This window comes from Lepus europaeus, chromosome 8, assembly GCF_033115175.1.
Source record: "Lepus europaeus isolate LE1 chromosome 8, mLepTim1.pri, whole genome shotgun sequence".
In the NCBI taxonomy this organism is placed as follows: domain Eukaryota; kingdom Metazoa; phylum Chordata; class Mammalia; order Lagomorpha; family Leporidae; genus Lepus; species Lepus europaeus.
Genome location: NC_084834.1, coordinates 109541311 through 109555926, shown reverse-complemented (window position 1 = coordinate 109555926; position 14616 = coordinate 109541311). Strand labels below are relative to the sequence as shown.

General features: G+C 38.2%; 1 protein-coding gene and 1 pseudogene across 1 annotated transcript in view; one reads left to right on the top strand and one right to left on the bottom strand.

The window, feature by feature from the left end:
- The window catches only part of LOC133765715 (transmembrane protease serine 11G-like), a 36491-nt gene that overhangs the window by 19498 nt on the left and 2377 nt on the right, over nucleotides 1-14616 (bottom strand). The gene's annotated exons all lie outside the window — the stretch shown is intronic.
- LOC133765796 (small nuclear ribonucleoprotein-associated protein N-like) lies at nucleotides 242-5729 on the top strand (annotated as a pseudogene).

Genomic DNA, 14616 nt, shown 5'->3' with positions numbered 1-14616 from the left:
TTATATAGTATTTCTTTTGTATTTCTTTCACCAACAACCTAATTTTAACTTAAACCTTGACTAATTTCAATGACTGTTCTAGGCTGTAAGAAGATTTAGATTTATAGATACTGGTAAACATTTTTCAAAAAATAAAAGAATATGTCATAAAGTAGTAGACACCTCTAAACCATTTATGCCACAAAAACTATTTTTAATAGTTTGGTAGAGATGGATTGCTCCATCCATGATAGGAGGAGCGATGAGATTAAACATTTACCTGGACTCAAGGTAAAATTAAAAGTTTTACACTTAAAAATTGCTGAAGGACAATTCTTTCCTGCTTCCTTCTTGGTTTCTCCCTACCCCTAATCCTTCCCATTAAAAGAATTTATATTTGGTCAGACTTTCCCAGCAAGATGACTAAACAGGTTCACTGTACTGCAGGAAAATCTAGTCTTAGAACAACTTCTGATATGCAAACAAAAGAAACATAAGCAACCTCATTCTGGAAGCATTCATGCCTGCTCTAGATGAGCAGTGACAAAAACTACACATTCAGCAGGTCAGTCTAGAAAACATGTCTCAAAAAGTCAAAGCACTTTTCAAAGTGTCATTTTCAAATTCATCCCTTGCCTTCATCTAGCTTCTAAGTGAGTCATTATCCAGACTGCCTTATGAGCAAGTGTCCTCTGAACCAAACCTCAGCAGCATGGTAAAGACACTGGCTCTTTTCAGCATTAACTATTATCTTTCATTGTTATGATCTATTACTGACATGCTTTTCCTTCCCCTCAGATAGACCCTCTAGTATCTGTTCCTTTTGAAGATTTTCAAATTTTTCAAATTAAATATATATATATATATGTATGTAAATACATTTTTATGTATGGCAGAGAGAGACAGAGATCTCCATCTGTTGGCTCACTCCTCAAATTTCCACAACACCCAGGGCTGGACCAGTTCAAAATTAGGAGCTGAAAACTCTGTCCAGTTCTCCAATGTGAATGACAAAAACCCAACTACTGGAGCCACCACCTGCTACCTCTTGGGGTGCATATTAACAGGAAACTAGAATCAGGATTAGACCCAGGACATAAACCCTGGCATTCAGATGCTCAATGCCAAATGCTTCATTTAACCAAAATGTTACCTCTCAATGTTTCAGAAATGAGGAGTAAAGGGATTTCTCTGTTATAGCAATGACCACAAGATTTGAAAGCCTTTCAAAGAGATGTTCAGCATAGCATTTTTAAATGTAGTTTCCAGAGCCATCCCAGACTAATTCTTAAGTTTTATTTATTTATTTTATTAGTCTAATTTAGAAAGCAGAGAGAGACACAGAGAGTAAGACAAACAAAGAAAATTCTTTCACGTGCTGTTACACTCTCCCCAGATGCCCAAAATACCTGGGACTAGGCTAATCTGAAGCCAGAAACTGGAAACAGTCTGCATCTACCACATTAGTGGAGCACCAAAGTACTTAAGCCATCACCTGCCACCTCCCACGTGCACATTAAGGACTTGAATCAAGGCAAGCATCTCAAATGGCAGCTCAACCATTTCAACAAACACCCATACTTCAATGGAGTTCTTATCTTAGCTCTCCTCAGTGTAAGATCTGGGGCTTAATTCTTTTTTTTTTTCTTTTTTACTTTTTCTCTGCGTGCTTTTTTTTTTTTATTAAACTTTTATTTAATGAATATAAATTTCCAAAGTACAGCTCATGGGTTACAATGGCTTCCCCCTCCCAAAACTTCCCTCCCACCCACAACCCTCCCCTTTCCCGCTCCCTCTCCCCTTCCAATCACATCATGATTCATTTTCAATTCTCTTTATATACAAAAGATCAGTTTAGTATAAATTAGGTAACGATTTCAACAGTTTGCCCCCATATAGCAACATAAAGTGAAAAAAAAATACTGTTGGAGTACTAGTTATAGCATTAAATAAGAGTGTACAGCACATTAAAGGCAGAGATCCTACATAATATTTTTTTAAAAAATTAATTAATTTTCTACGCCATTTCCAATTTAACACCAGGTTTTTTTTTTTTTCATTTCCAGTTATCTTTATATACAGAAGATCGATTCAGTATATAATTAGTAAAGATCTCATCAGTTTGTACCCACGCAGAAACACAAAGTGTAAAAATACTGTTTCAGTACTAGTTATAGCATCACTGCACATTAGACAACACATTAAGGACAGATCCCACATGGGATGTAAGTACACAGTGACTCCTCTTGCTGACTTAACAATTTGACACTCCTGTTCATGGCGTCAGTAATCTCCCTAGGCTCTAGTCATGAGTTGCCAGGGCTATGGAAGCCTTTAGAGTTCGCTGACTTTGATCTTATTCCGATAGGGTCATAGTCAAAGTGGAAGTTCTCTCCTCCCTTCAGAGAAGGGTACCTCCTTCTTTGATGGCCCCGTTCTTTCCACTGGGATCTCACTCACAGAGATCTTTCATTTAGGTCTTCTTCTTTTTTTCTTTTCCATGGTATCTTGGCTTTCCATGCCTACAATACTCTCATGGGCTCTTCAGCCAGATCCGAATGCCTTAAGGGCTGATTCTGAGGCCAGAGTGTTGTTTAGGACATCTGCCATTCTATGAGTCTGCTGTGTATCCCACTTCCCATGCTGGATCTTTCTCTCCCTTTTTGATTCTATCAGTTAGTATTAGCAGACACTTTTCTTGTTTGTGTGATCCCTTTGTTTCTTAGACCTATCCAAGCCATCGAATGTGAACTGAAATTGATCACTTGGACTAGTGAGATGGCATTGGTACATCCCACCTTGATGGGATTGTATTGGAATCCTGGGGCTTAACTTCTTTGAGCTTCAATTTCTTCATGATTAAAAGGGGGTTAATAATATCCACTAAGTGGTATTATCACAAAGACTAAGTGAATTAATATATGTGAAAACACTTGGAATGCAAAATGGAACATGGTAAAAGAAATGATTTAGAAGACTTAGGAGTTTCAGCTATTTTATTACTATTATGATCCATAGCATGTAATTTTTCAAAAGTAGCTGAGAAAGGATTCTAAGAAGTTAGTACAGAGATGGAGTGAAATGAGCCGGTAGAGAGTGTGTTGGATGTTAGATGTGCTGCTCATGAAAGGAAGGGAGGCAGGGACCAATTCCCCAGACTTTGGAATTGAGTGACAATACGGATACAAAACTAGATACAGATGGAAGGGCAGTTGGGGGAACTCAACAAAACCCTGCCAATCCCCATGGAGTGTTATAGTAGATGAAAGATCTTGAACTTTGAGGAAGGTTTGGCCAGTGTCCACAGGAGAAGCCACAGTCTGGTGACGAACATTATCTGATCAGTATCTATGGAGAAAGATTTACTGGATAAAGATTATAGTTATGGGAAAGTGGAACTAGATGGATGGATCAACAAGTTGGAGTTTTACTTCATTGCTTAGGGAAGACAGAATAACTCTGGAAGAAAAATGATGTCATCCAAAAATCAGGAATAGTAGTGTTATTATTCATGGTAACAGTGACTTACTAATGATTATGATGACCATTCTAATCAAACCACTAGATACAATAAATCTCATAAAATTGGTGATGTGGGCAGAAATACCAAACATTATGTAAACAAACATTATGTAAACAAGTGAGCCAGCGCTGTGGCTCACTTTGTTAATCCTCCGCCTGCAGCACCGGCATCCCATATGGGCACCCGGTTCTAGTCCCTGTTGCTCCTCTTCCATCCAGCTTTCTGTTGTGGCTTGGGAAGGCAGTGGAGGATGGCCCAAGAGCTTGGGCCTCTGCACCTGCATGGGAGACTAGGAAGAAGAACCTGGCTCCTGGCTTCAGATGGGCGCAGCGCTGGTAGTGGCGGCCATTTGGGGAGTGAACCAACGGAAGGAAGACCTTTCTCACTGTCTCTCTCGCTCACTGTCTGTAACTCTACCTGTCAAATAAATAAATAAAAATCTTTAAAAAATAAAAAAAATGAGATTTGTTCTTCTTTTACAGTTCATGTTCTGACAAGTTGAATGTCTTGTTTTAATAACCTCACATTATATGAATAAAAGGATTTCATGTTTCATAACTGGAAAGCTTACTGATGTCATAATTAAAATATGATTATAATAACTGGTCTTTTAGTAGATAAGAGTTCAAAAGGGAATAATTTCAGAGACAGTATCCTTTCAAAGATTTGCTCTTAATGCAAATTTGCAAAGTGAAGCTGCATGAGAAAATATCCCTAAAGGAAATTTCAGAGTACTGAGATCATTAAAACCTGATTTTTAAGGAACAGAGTACATATGTCATTGACCTGGTCTATTTAACATAATGTAACTGGCCAGCACAATTCTTCCCACCTGCTTCTGCCAACATGTCTACAGTTCTGTTGTGCTTCATTTGGTAAAATTTCCAATTTTCTTACTAAGATTTTTCAATTAGGCTTTGTTTATCATTAATCTGACCTCCACAAAAATGTAAGGTTTGTTTTGAATGTTGAAAAATGCACAAATATATTATTTACACATATTTTCTAGTGAACAAGGCCTCCTGCCACTGGATCTGACCATTGGGAAGTAGTTTTCATTTAAAAAATAAAACTTGAGGCTTACAAAGAAAATCACCTAAGGTCTTCCTAGAACTGCATCTATGTAATACATGAAATCTGTTCTGCTTCTAGTAATAAAAATTTTAAAAATTAAAAAGGAAAAAATAGAAATAAAAGGTGAAAGAATTGTTTGAAACAGCTGGAGAAATCACCCATGTGCTGAAAAGTCAGGGAAATGATAAACATGACTTTGACAGTCTGGGTGAATAATAGCTGTGGGGAACTTTTATATTTATGTAAAACACACTTTTAAACCTCCTGAGGCATTTTTAAAAATAATTGAAAGGGAGAGAGGGTGAGGTATCTTCCATCTGCTGAGAGGGACTTGGCACAATCTGGGTGTTCCCCATGGGTGGTGGGGAGCCAAGTCCCTGAGCCACCATCTGCTGCCTCTCAGGGTGTACATTAGCAGAAAGCTGGAAATGGAAGCAGGGCTGGGTCTCTGACATGGGATGGCGGCATCCCAAACAGCATCTTAACCACTGGGCCAAATGCCCGCTCATCCAGAGGATGTTAGTGTTTCCCGTTTTGTCTTCCTTCCTTTCCTTATTTCTTTAACATTTATCTGAAACATAATTCACATATTATATTGTTCATAAATTTAATTAGGTGGTTTTATTATATTCATACTTTGCTGCTAATACTAAAGTCTGTTATTTAAACTTTCATCGCCCCTCTTGCTTTCCATGAATGTTGAAGGACCACCTCTGAAAGACATTGTCATTGCTTGGGTAACTCCTGCTGGAGCTGCAGGAGGCCCTGGGGTTTGGTAGGGCTGCTGGCAGAGGAGTACCAGCTGGGGTCTCCATTACCCAGGCACCTGCTGGATAAGCATACCCTGTCCCAGGAGTTGTGGGCAGGGGGCATCACAGCAAGGAAATGGCTCCACAGGAACGAGACACAGCTGCTGTTGCTGCTACTGCCAACACTACTGGAGCCCCAGTGCCATCTTCACCAAGACTGGGGATTCTACACCTGTCAGCAGAGCAACTCCGCCTCCAGGAATTACGGCTGCTCAACCTGGTATGAGACTGCCCATGAGCCCACCAATAGAACACCAGGAGGCATGGCCCCTCCAGGAATGAGACCCCCCACACCAGGAATTAGAGGCCCACTTCCCCCAGGAACGCACCCACAGACACCCTAGGATGCTGTAGATCTAGCTCAGTCACTTTTTTCTCTGCAATGCATCTTGTGAAACTGTGCTGTTTGTGAGCTTTTGGTCTACTCTTTCTGCATTAATAATAGCAAAAAATAAATGCATAGAGCAATTAAAAAATTTATCCTCCAATAGAAATTCTATATTAGGGCCGAGGTTGTAGTATAGGGGGTAAAGTTGCCACCTGCGATGCCACCATCCCATATTGGCGCTGATTCATGTCCTGCCTGCTCCACTTCTTATCTAACTCCCTGCTAATGGCCTGGGAAAAGCAGCAGAAGCTGGCTCAAGTGTTTGGGCCCCTCTCAGCCATGTGAGAGACCCAGGTGAAGCTCCTGGCAGCCTTTTCCAGAGTGATGGCACAGCTTTACATTCCCATTTTCCTCCACATCCTTGCCAACCTGCTCTATTTTTCCTCAGGGTTTTGTGTCTTTTTATCCTTCTCTCTGTTGCTTCTTTTCTGTTCTTGTTATATCCCCCCTTCTCTACCTCACCCGTTCATTCCTTCTCCCTTCACTTTTAAGTTTAAATCCTGTGTTTGAAAACAAAAGCAAATCTTAATAAATCTGTTCACTGTTTACATATTATTCACTCTCAGAATCCTGAAATCATAAGACATTTCTATCTACAGAGGCCCCTTACTCCTGTCAGTCTACTTCTGAATTTTTTCCTGTTTTTCTCATTTGCATTTCCCTAACACCCACCTCAAATACTCAATGTGTTTCATCTGCGCATTCACAGTCACCATGAACAGATCTCTATCTCCAAATAATTTCCCCTCCAATATGTCCTACAGCACTTTCACCATAAATCACTTCTAACTATACAGTTCTTATTATGTGATTTTCTAGTTCAAAAAATATAAAATATTTCTTATTATGTGGACTATAAACTATTTTAGCTAAGTATTCATTTAATAAATATTTATTAAAATCCCCTGATTTGCTAAAAACTGATTTTTTTTCTTTTGCCAGGAAAACTATGGTGACCATGGCAAACAAAATTCCTGCTATCAAATGGTACTCAGGCTAGTAGAGGTAGACCGAAGAGAACAGGTTAAAAAACTAAGTTTAGACTTCTGAAAGTGAACCTCATTAATGAGTGATTGGAGGTGGGAGTGGGAAGGTGGTAGGGGATGCTTAGGTATGTAGCAGGGAGTCATCCCTGAAGAAACTTAGACTCAAGAAGTGAATTGTGAAGAAAGAGCTTCAAGAAGATCTGGAGCCATCGGTGGCTGAAAGTTCTGCAAGCTGGACAGGAGTGAGCTTGTTGAGTTTCTGGAAGAAATCAGGCCAGGGTGCTATCTTTTGGCAAGTCCCAGGGGGAGTGGAACAAGATCCAGGGAAACAGATAAGATCAAATCGCAGGGCTTTTGGAGATCCTCACAAGGTATTACTAGGTCTAAGAATTGCAGAATAAACTGGAGAACTTTGAATAATGGAGGTTACATAATTTATATTTTTAAAGAAGACTCATTTGCTGACTGAAATTTCCTTTTGCACTCTCCCTCACTCCCATATCTTATGTGGGGAAATATTTCATTTTCTTGACTTTGAAAAATGTTTTCCAAGAAATCAATTCTTTTTATGGCTTCATTTAGACTTAACTCATGTACCATATAATTTACCCATTTAAAGTATACAATTTAATGGTTTTTAGTATATTCATAGATATATGCAATCATCTTGTGAGTTTTAAACAGATTCACCACAAAAATGAAATCCTGTGTCCTGTAGCTGTTCTCCCACAAACCTCCCACCCCAACCCTTCTTTCCCAGCCATGAGCAACTGCTAACCTATGCTCTATTTCTAGATCTCTCTGATCTGTATGTTTCATATGAATGAAATAATATAGTTTTGTATATGGATTTTTTCACTTGAGATGATGTTTTCAAGGTTCATCTATGTTATAGCATGTATCAACACTTCATTCTCTTTTTTAATTGCCAACACCGTTACATGATTATATCATATTTTACTTGTCCATTCATCATTGGGGGAATATGTGAGTTGTTTCCACCTTTCATCTGTTATGAAGATATGCTACCATAAACTAATGTACAAGTCTTTACAAGGATATATGTTCTTTTTCCCTGTGTTGGGCTCATTTTCACTGTGTAATTGAAACCTCTTGAGGTTGATTTTAGAGTCTTAAGGCCCCTGAGAATGGTAGGAGTTCTTCTTTACCCTACCTTGATCAAAACAGGTTTTTTAGAACAAAGGGCAAGGTATGAACAAAAGGTGAAGCACAGGTCACCATAATGATGATGATGCCTGTTAACATCTTTCATTTATATAGCACTTTACAATTTATAAAGGGTTTTGACAGGTTCTGTAACATGTGATCCACCAGATGTCCACGTAAGATTAATATAATAAATCTTATGCTGCTCTTTCTTCAACTGAGGCTACTGAGGCTAAAGAGATTTACCCAAGAATATAAAATAGTAATGAATTAAGATCATCTAAATTCTTTATCTTCTATTTATAAACATTTTCCTCTGTACAATACAGATTCTAATTCAGATTACCATGGAAATGATCAATGGGGCATATTAGAAAAACAGAAGCTTGACAATAGGATGTAGATTTTGCTGAGTACAGTTATACCATGTAGAGGTAGCCATGACCAAGCCTTTCAGTGATGCTGTCCAGAGACCATGAGAAAGATACATGCCCAGGCCACATGGTACATGTCCTGAGATAGTGAAGCCACTGATTCCTGCACTGTGATCTTCAGGGCACTCCAAAGGAGGTGGGGGCCAGGAAAGGATTATTCCTCTTGGAAACACCAAGACCCTTTGGTGAAGATGGTTAATTTACTTATAAGTAGGATACAAGAACTCTTCTGTTAGTTCTGTTCTCAGGTGTCTGAATAGAAATCCAAGTCAAAAAGTGGTTTGAAAACTGACAAGAAAGTTACCTGGTCATTTGTTCCTTAAGAGTTATAATAAAATCCCATGTTAATATTCTGAATGCTTTTCTCAGAGGCACCACCACTGCGTCCATTAGCAATCAAAACAGTTTGCTTCACTGTATTTTTCATGTGTGTATCTCGAGTTTGGTTACAGAGGTAAAAACAGGTTTACAAAGATCTTAGATCTGGTCTACACACAACCATTAACTGGAAGAGTCTTGATTAAAAATCATGTGTTCTGAATCCAAGCCCAGTGCTTCCTCCACATGCTTTACTTTAATAAACTTCTATTTCTTTTATAAAGAGAGCATTCTAGAAACTAGATTATAGTTATTAATTGTTCATCAAATACAGGATTTTTAGACAGGCCATGAGTATTTTAAGAGAATTGGTATTTGAATTTGATGAACTACAAGAAGTATAGAGGACTCCATATGTACAAACTACATAGTGTTGGTAAATTGTATAACCATTATCAAAGCAATGTTTAACTGTACTAATCATAAAATGACAACAATCAGACTTAATATTAAATCATTCACAGAATTTTGCCCTGCCTTGTCTGTGATTTATTTGTATGCCAACTAAAACATGCAATGTCTTCTGTAAAAAATCTTTAATATGAGCACTTGTTTTAACAAGAAAGCTTTGTAAATTATATTTTCTTCTTGAGAATGTCAAACTGGTCAAAAACAAAACCAACAGAACACCTATTTCATTAACCAAAAGAGCACCATGCATTGTTAGTCTAACTGTCCCAGCTAGGATCACCAACCCCCTTACTTCTTTACTTGTGAAAAATGTACTAGCCTTTAAGTCTTCCCCCTAATGCTCTGTTTGAAGTGTTCATTTATGTGTTGCTAAGAATTGCTTGCTCTTTCTTGTTACAGTGTTTTCAAAATTTCAGTTGAATCACCACAATTTTTCCAGATCTGCTAAGACCTCTAATCTAATTTTTTTATTCTTTTTTTTAAAAAGATCTATTTATTGTACTTGAAAGTCAGAGTTGCACAGAGAGAAGAGAGGCAGAGAGAGAGAGAGAGAGAGAGAGAGAGGTCTTCCATCCACTGGTTCACTCCCCAATTGGCTGCAATAGCCAGAGCTGCACCGATCTGAAGCCAGGAGCCAAGAGCTTCCTCCGGGTTTCCCACATGGGTGCAGAGGCCCAAGGACTTGGGCCATCCTCTACTGCTTTCCCAGGCCATAGCAGAGAGCTGGACAGGAAGTAGAGCAACAGGGTCTCGAACAGGTGTCCATATGGGATGCCGGCGCTTCAGACAGTGGTGTTAACCTGCTGCGCCACAGCTCTGGCCCCTAATTTCTTTATGTTAATAAAATTGACCTGTTTTTAATATAGCTAATCTTCTATGATAATATCATCAAAATTGAGTTTGGCATATTTACTTTATTCCTTCTAGTTTACATTGGAATAAATCCTACCTAAAAATCTCATCAGTAGTTTGAGTATTGATTTTGTACTAACATCAGTTTTTCTACTAAAATGCATTGATTATATCTGTGCTTAACATTTATTCAATTCTAAATGACATTATATTTGTTTCTCAGATTAGTCTTATATTCTTCCCCTGACTAGAGATGATGTTTGCTTTATTCCTATATCATGACCTTAGCTACAAGTCTTGTTCTGGCACTAATTATTGTTATATTTTGCTTGTTAAAATGAAATAATGTTGAACTTATTGTTTTGCAAATTCTTGGTTGACATGAGAAATTTTCTCAGTATTCAATCACTATGACTCCTGTGTCATAATGCGTGTCTCTGAAATTCCCTATATGATTCAATTACTAAACCTATGGAGCAAGACTTAACAAAATGCCAATACTAAAAAATGTCAAAGGTGATACCTCTTAGATATCTAATAAACTACAAAAAATGTAGACTATGTTGTGAGTTTGTAAAAGAAGATTGATTATGAATGTTTGATAATAATTTCACACTACAGACAACTTTTATAAATCTGTATAACAAAACAATTCTTGTATTAGTCTTTTAGGAAAAATATTATAAGTATTACAACCTTTTCACTTATCTCCATTCTTTGCCTTCATATTTGTGAATGTGATATTTATTTTTTAAAAATAATGTATTGCTATGGTTTGAACAAGACTGGTTCCCCAACTCATGCAGACATTTAAGGTTCAAAGTGCTATGTTAACAGTTAATGGATTAATGTTAAGCAATGATGGATTAAGTGTAGAGATTTGATACAACTACACTATCTAGGAAGTAGACCTAGTGGGAAGCTTTCGGTTACTGGGGGCATGATCTTGAATTATAGTTCTCATTAGAGGGTTGATTATATAAACAGAGTTCAAACTAGACTCTTTCCTCTGCTTCCAAACTCACTGTGTGATCCTTCCTTCATGTGCATTCTGCTATGAACTGCGCTTATCAGATGCAGAATAATGGAGACATCTGACCTTGGACTGCGAACTTCCAAAGCTATAAACCAAAATAAATGTTCTTCTTACTTTTTTAAAAAAGATTGATTGATTTATTTTGAAAGTCAGAACTACATGGAGAGAGAAAGGAGAGAAAGGAGAGAGCAGAGAGGAGAGCAAGACAGAGAGAGAGAGAGGAAGAGAGAGAGAGAGAATTTTCAATGCACTGGTTCACTCCCCCAGAGGGTCACAATGGCCTGGGCCATGCCAAGTCAAAGCCAGGAGCCAGGAGCTTAATCCAGGTTTTGAATATGTGTAGGGGCAGAGACCCTGAGGCCATCTTCTGCTGCTTTACCCAGGCCATTAACAGGGAGCTGGGTTGGATGTGGAACAGCCAGGACACAAAGGAGTGCCCATATGCCCATATGGGATACTGGGGTCACGGGCATCAGATTTAGCTGCTGCTTCACAACACCAGCTCCCAAATTCTTCTTTCATAATTTATTCCTCTCAGATATTTAAAATTTATTTATTTATATGGGGGGGGGAGAGAGAGAGAGAGAGAGAGAGAGAGATCCCACCTGCTAGTTCACACCTCAAACTTCCACAATGGCCAGGACTAGGATGGGCTGGGAGCTAAGAACTCAAACCTAGTCTTCCATGTGGTGTCTTGGAAGCATCATTGTTGTCTCCCAGGGTCTGCGTTAACATGAAGCTTGAGTCAAAAGCAAGAACTGAGTATTGAACCCAGGCACTCCGATAAGGGACTCAGTTGTCTTAACCGGTGTCTTAGCCACTTGGCTTAATGCCTGCCCTAAGGAATTCTAGTTAAGTAGTGAAAAGCTGACTAATACATATATGGAGGCAGCAATTTATCAAGAGAAATATAAAGTAAGTAGATCTTAAAAAGGAAAAGTCGACTTAAAAATGGAAAAACGTAATAACATCCAAACGTTTGGGGGCTGTGGTGTAGTGGGCTAAACCTCCACCTGTGGCGCCAGAATCCTATATGGGCACTGGTTCAAGTTCTGGCTGTTTCTCTTCTCATCCAGCTTTCTGTTATGGCCGGGAAAGCAGCAGAAGATGGCCCAGGTCCTTGGGCCCCTGCACCAATGTGGGAGATCTGGAAGAAGCTCCTGGCTCCTGGCTTCGGATCAGCTCAGCTCCAGCCGTCGCGGTCATCTGGGGAGTAAATCAGTGGATGGAAGACCTTTCTCTCTGGCTCTTCCTCTCTCTGTCTGTAACTCTACCTCTCAAATAAATAAATAAATAAATAAATAAAATCTTTTTAAAAATCCAATCTTTTATCAAATTTCCATAAATAAAATGAAAGTCAAATGGCACATTGGAAGTTATGCATTACAAATATGAAAAGGGGTAGGTTAACTTGTCAACACAAATTTAGAAATCCATTAAATTTGCATTCATTTTAATTTAACAATTTTACTTTACCTTTTAATAATGATTACTGGGTTTACATTAATGCTAGGGCCTGGTATTCATTGAGATGATAGCAGTTAAGTAGCATGTTTCACATCTGTCATTGTATTTTTACCATCTAGAATATGGTAGATGCTCAAGAATTTTTTAATTAAAAAATATGAACATAGGAGAACTCAGAATTCTAAAGATGACTAACATTTAGTATATGGACAAAGAATACATCGGCCTGAAAATCAGAGAGAAACAAGAGAGGAGATAGGGAGAGTACATGTGATTTGATGAAAAAGGATAAGAGTCCTCAAAGAGTAATTTGTGCATATTCAGAATAAATATGATAAAAATTTAGAATATTTACTGGATTAAGCAATGGGAAATATTTGTGATCATGACAGCAAAGGGAACACAGTAGTGAGGTCATACATCAAATGTGAATTACTTGGAGGATAAATGAAAAGTGAGAATATGGGAGAGTGAATAACAATTTTTTTTCATAGATTTGTGGAAAGAAAGTTACCAGTGTATATGGAGCTGCTGTGATTGTTGTTCTTGTGGAGGGGCAGTTTTTGTGTATACCTTCAAGACTATAAACTAACCAGTAGATGTCTGATGCTAGGAGAGGTATTTGGTTCAGGACAAATTTGAATTATCAGCAACTCTAAGCTATTGAGCTTAGTTATATGAAACTGCTTTTATGTTGGTCAAAAGTAGTCATACGTTCACCTTTTCATGTGGTTCAATCTAATATCTTGGGGACACTATAGATATTGTCTTATGAATATGAATGGATACAGGTACGTTGGTTGATTAATTATCAGGAAGTTGAAAGGATTCTCTTAATTTGAGCAATTACATTATCTCTTTGAAGTAGTAGAAAGATGATAGGAAAGCTTATGAGAACTGGAAATTTGAGGAGTCTGGAGACGTTTGAAGCATCATTATGGAAAATAGACTAAGAGGATGTGGCAATGGTGGGCAGAGTAGACAGCCTGTATAAATAGGCATCTCCTGCACATTTGTGAGATTTTTTTTCTGTAGCACTCCTCAATGGTTTCAGCAGAGGGGAGTCATTGTTCTGTTGTATTTTTCACTAGAATGTAGCCTATATGAATAATGAAAGAGATAATGGACAAGAGAATTTAGTGATGTTGAAGATGTTATGGAAATTTTTGTTCAAATGATGAGCCTAAGGATCACGAAAGAGAGAGAGAGAGAGAGAGAGAGAGAGAGAAAGAGAGAGAGTTTTGAGGGTGGCATTTGATGGCTATAAAGAATTCAAAGATTAGGGGGAGTCAATGAATTAAAAAATAACCTGATGTATTAGAAGTAACTAAAAGGAAGTTTAGAATAGTGATTGTAGAACTCCAAAATTATGATCAAATAGAATAATTCCAAGTCGTGAAAAGTCCAAGATGTAGACATTAGAATAGTAGTTGAAGAGAATATTGTAAAGAAAAGAAGAACAAGGAAATAAATGACTAGGATATGGAGTATCAACCACAAAAGCAATGATGCCACCTAGGATCAATACATGGCTTAGAGTAGAAAAGGAGATAGAGAAAAAGTACCAGTCTTCAAAAAATGGAGAGCACAACCCTGGGTCTTTGAGACAGAAATGAGAAATGAAAGAAGGAAGATAGCAGAACTGTGTGAACCTCAAAGGGAAAAAGGCAATTTTATGAGGGTATTGAGAGTATTGATCCTAGATGACATGGATAACAAGGATTAAATCTTCAGTCACGAAACTGAAGCATGGAGGAGTAAGAAACTCTTATTTGAGTGTACCGTAAGGAAAGCTGTGTCCTGAGGAAATAGCAATTCAGCTTTCCAGAGCAATACAGAACAGTCTTGAAAAAAGAAATTAAGCCTGTGGTTTATTAGTCATGGAATGGCATTCCAGGAATAGTGAAAGTGCTGGGTAAAACAGAGTGTATCCTAAAGAAACAATTTTAGGGCCGGTGCTGTGGCGTGGCAAATAAAGCCACCGCCTGCACTGCCGACATCCCATAAGGGTGCAAGTTTAAGTCCTGGCTGCTCTACTTCCGATCCAGCTTTCTGCTATGGTCTGAGAAGGCAGTAGAAAATGGTCTAAATTCTTGAGCCCATGCATCCACT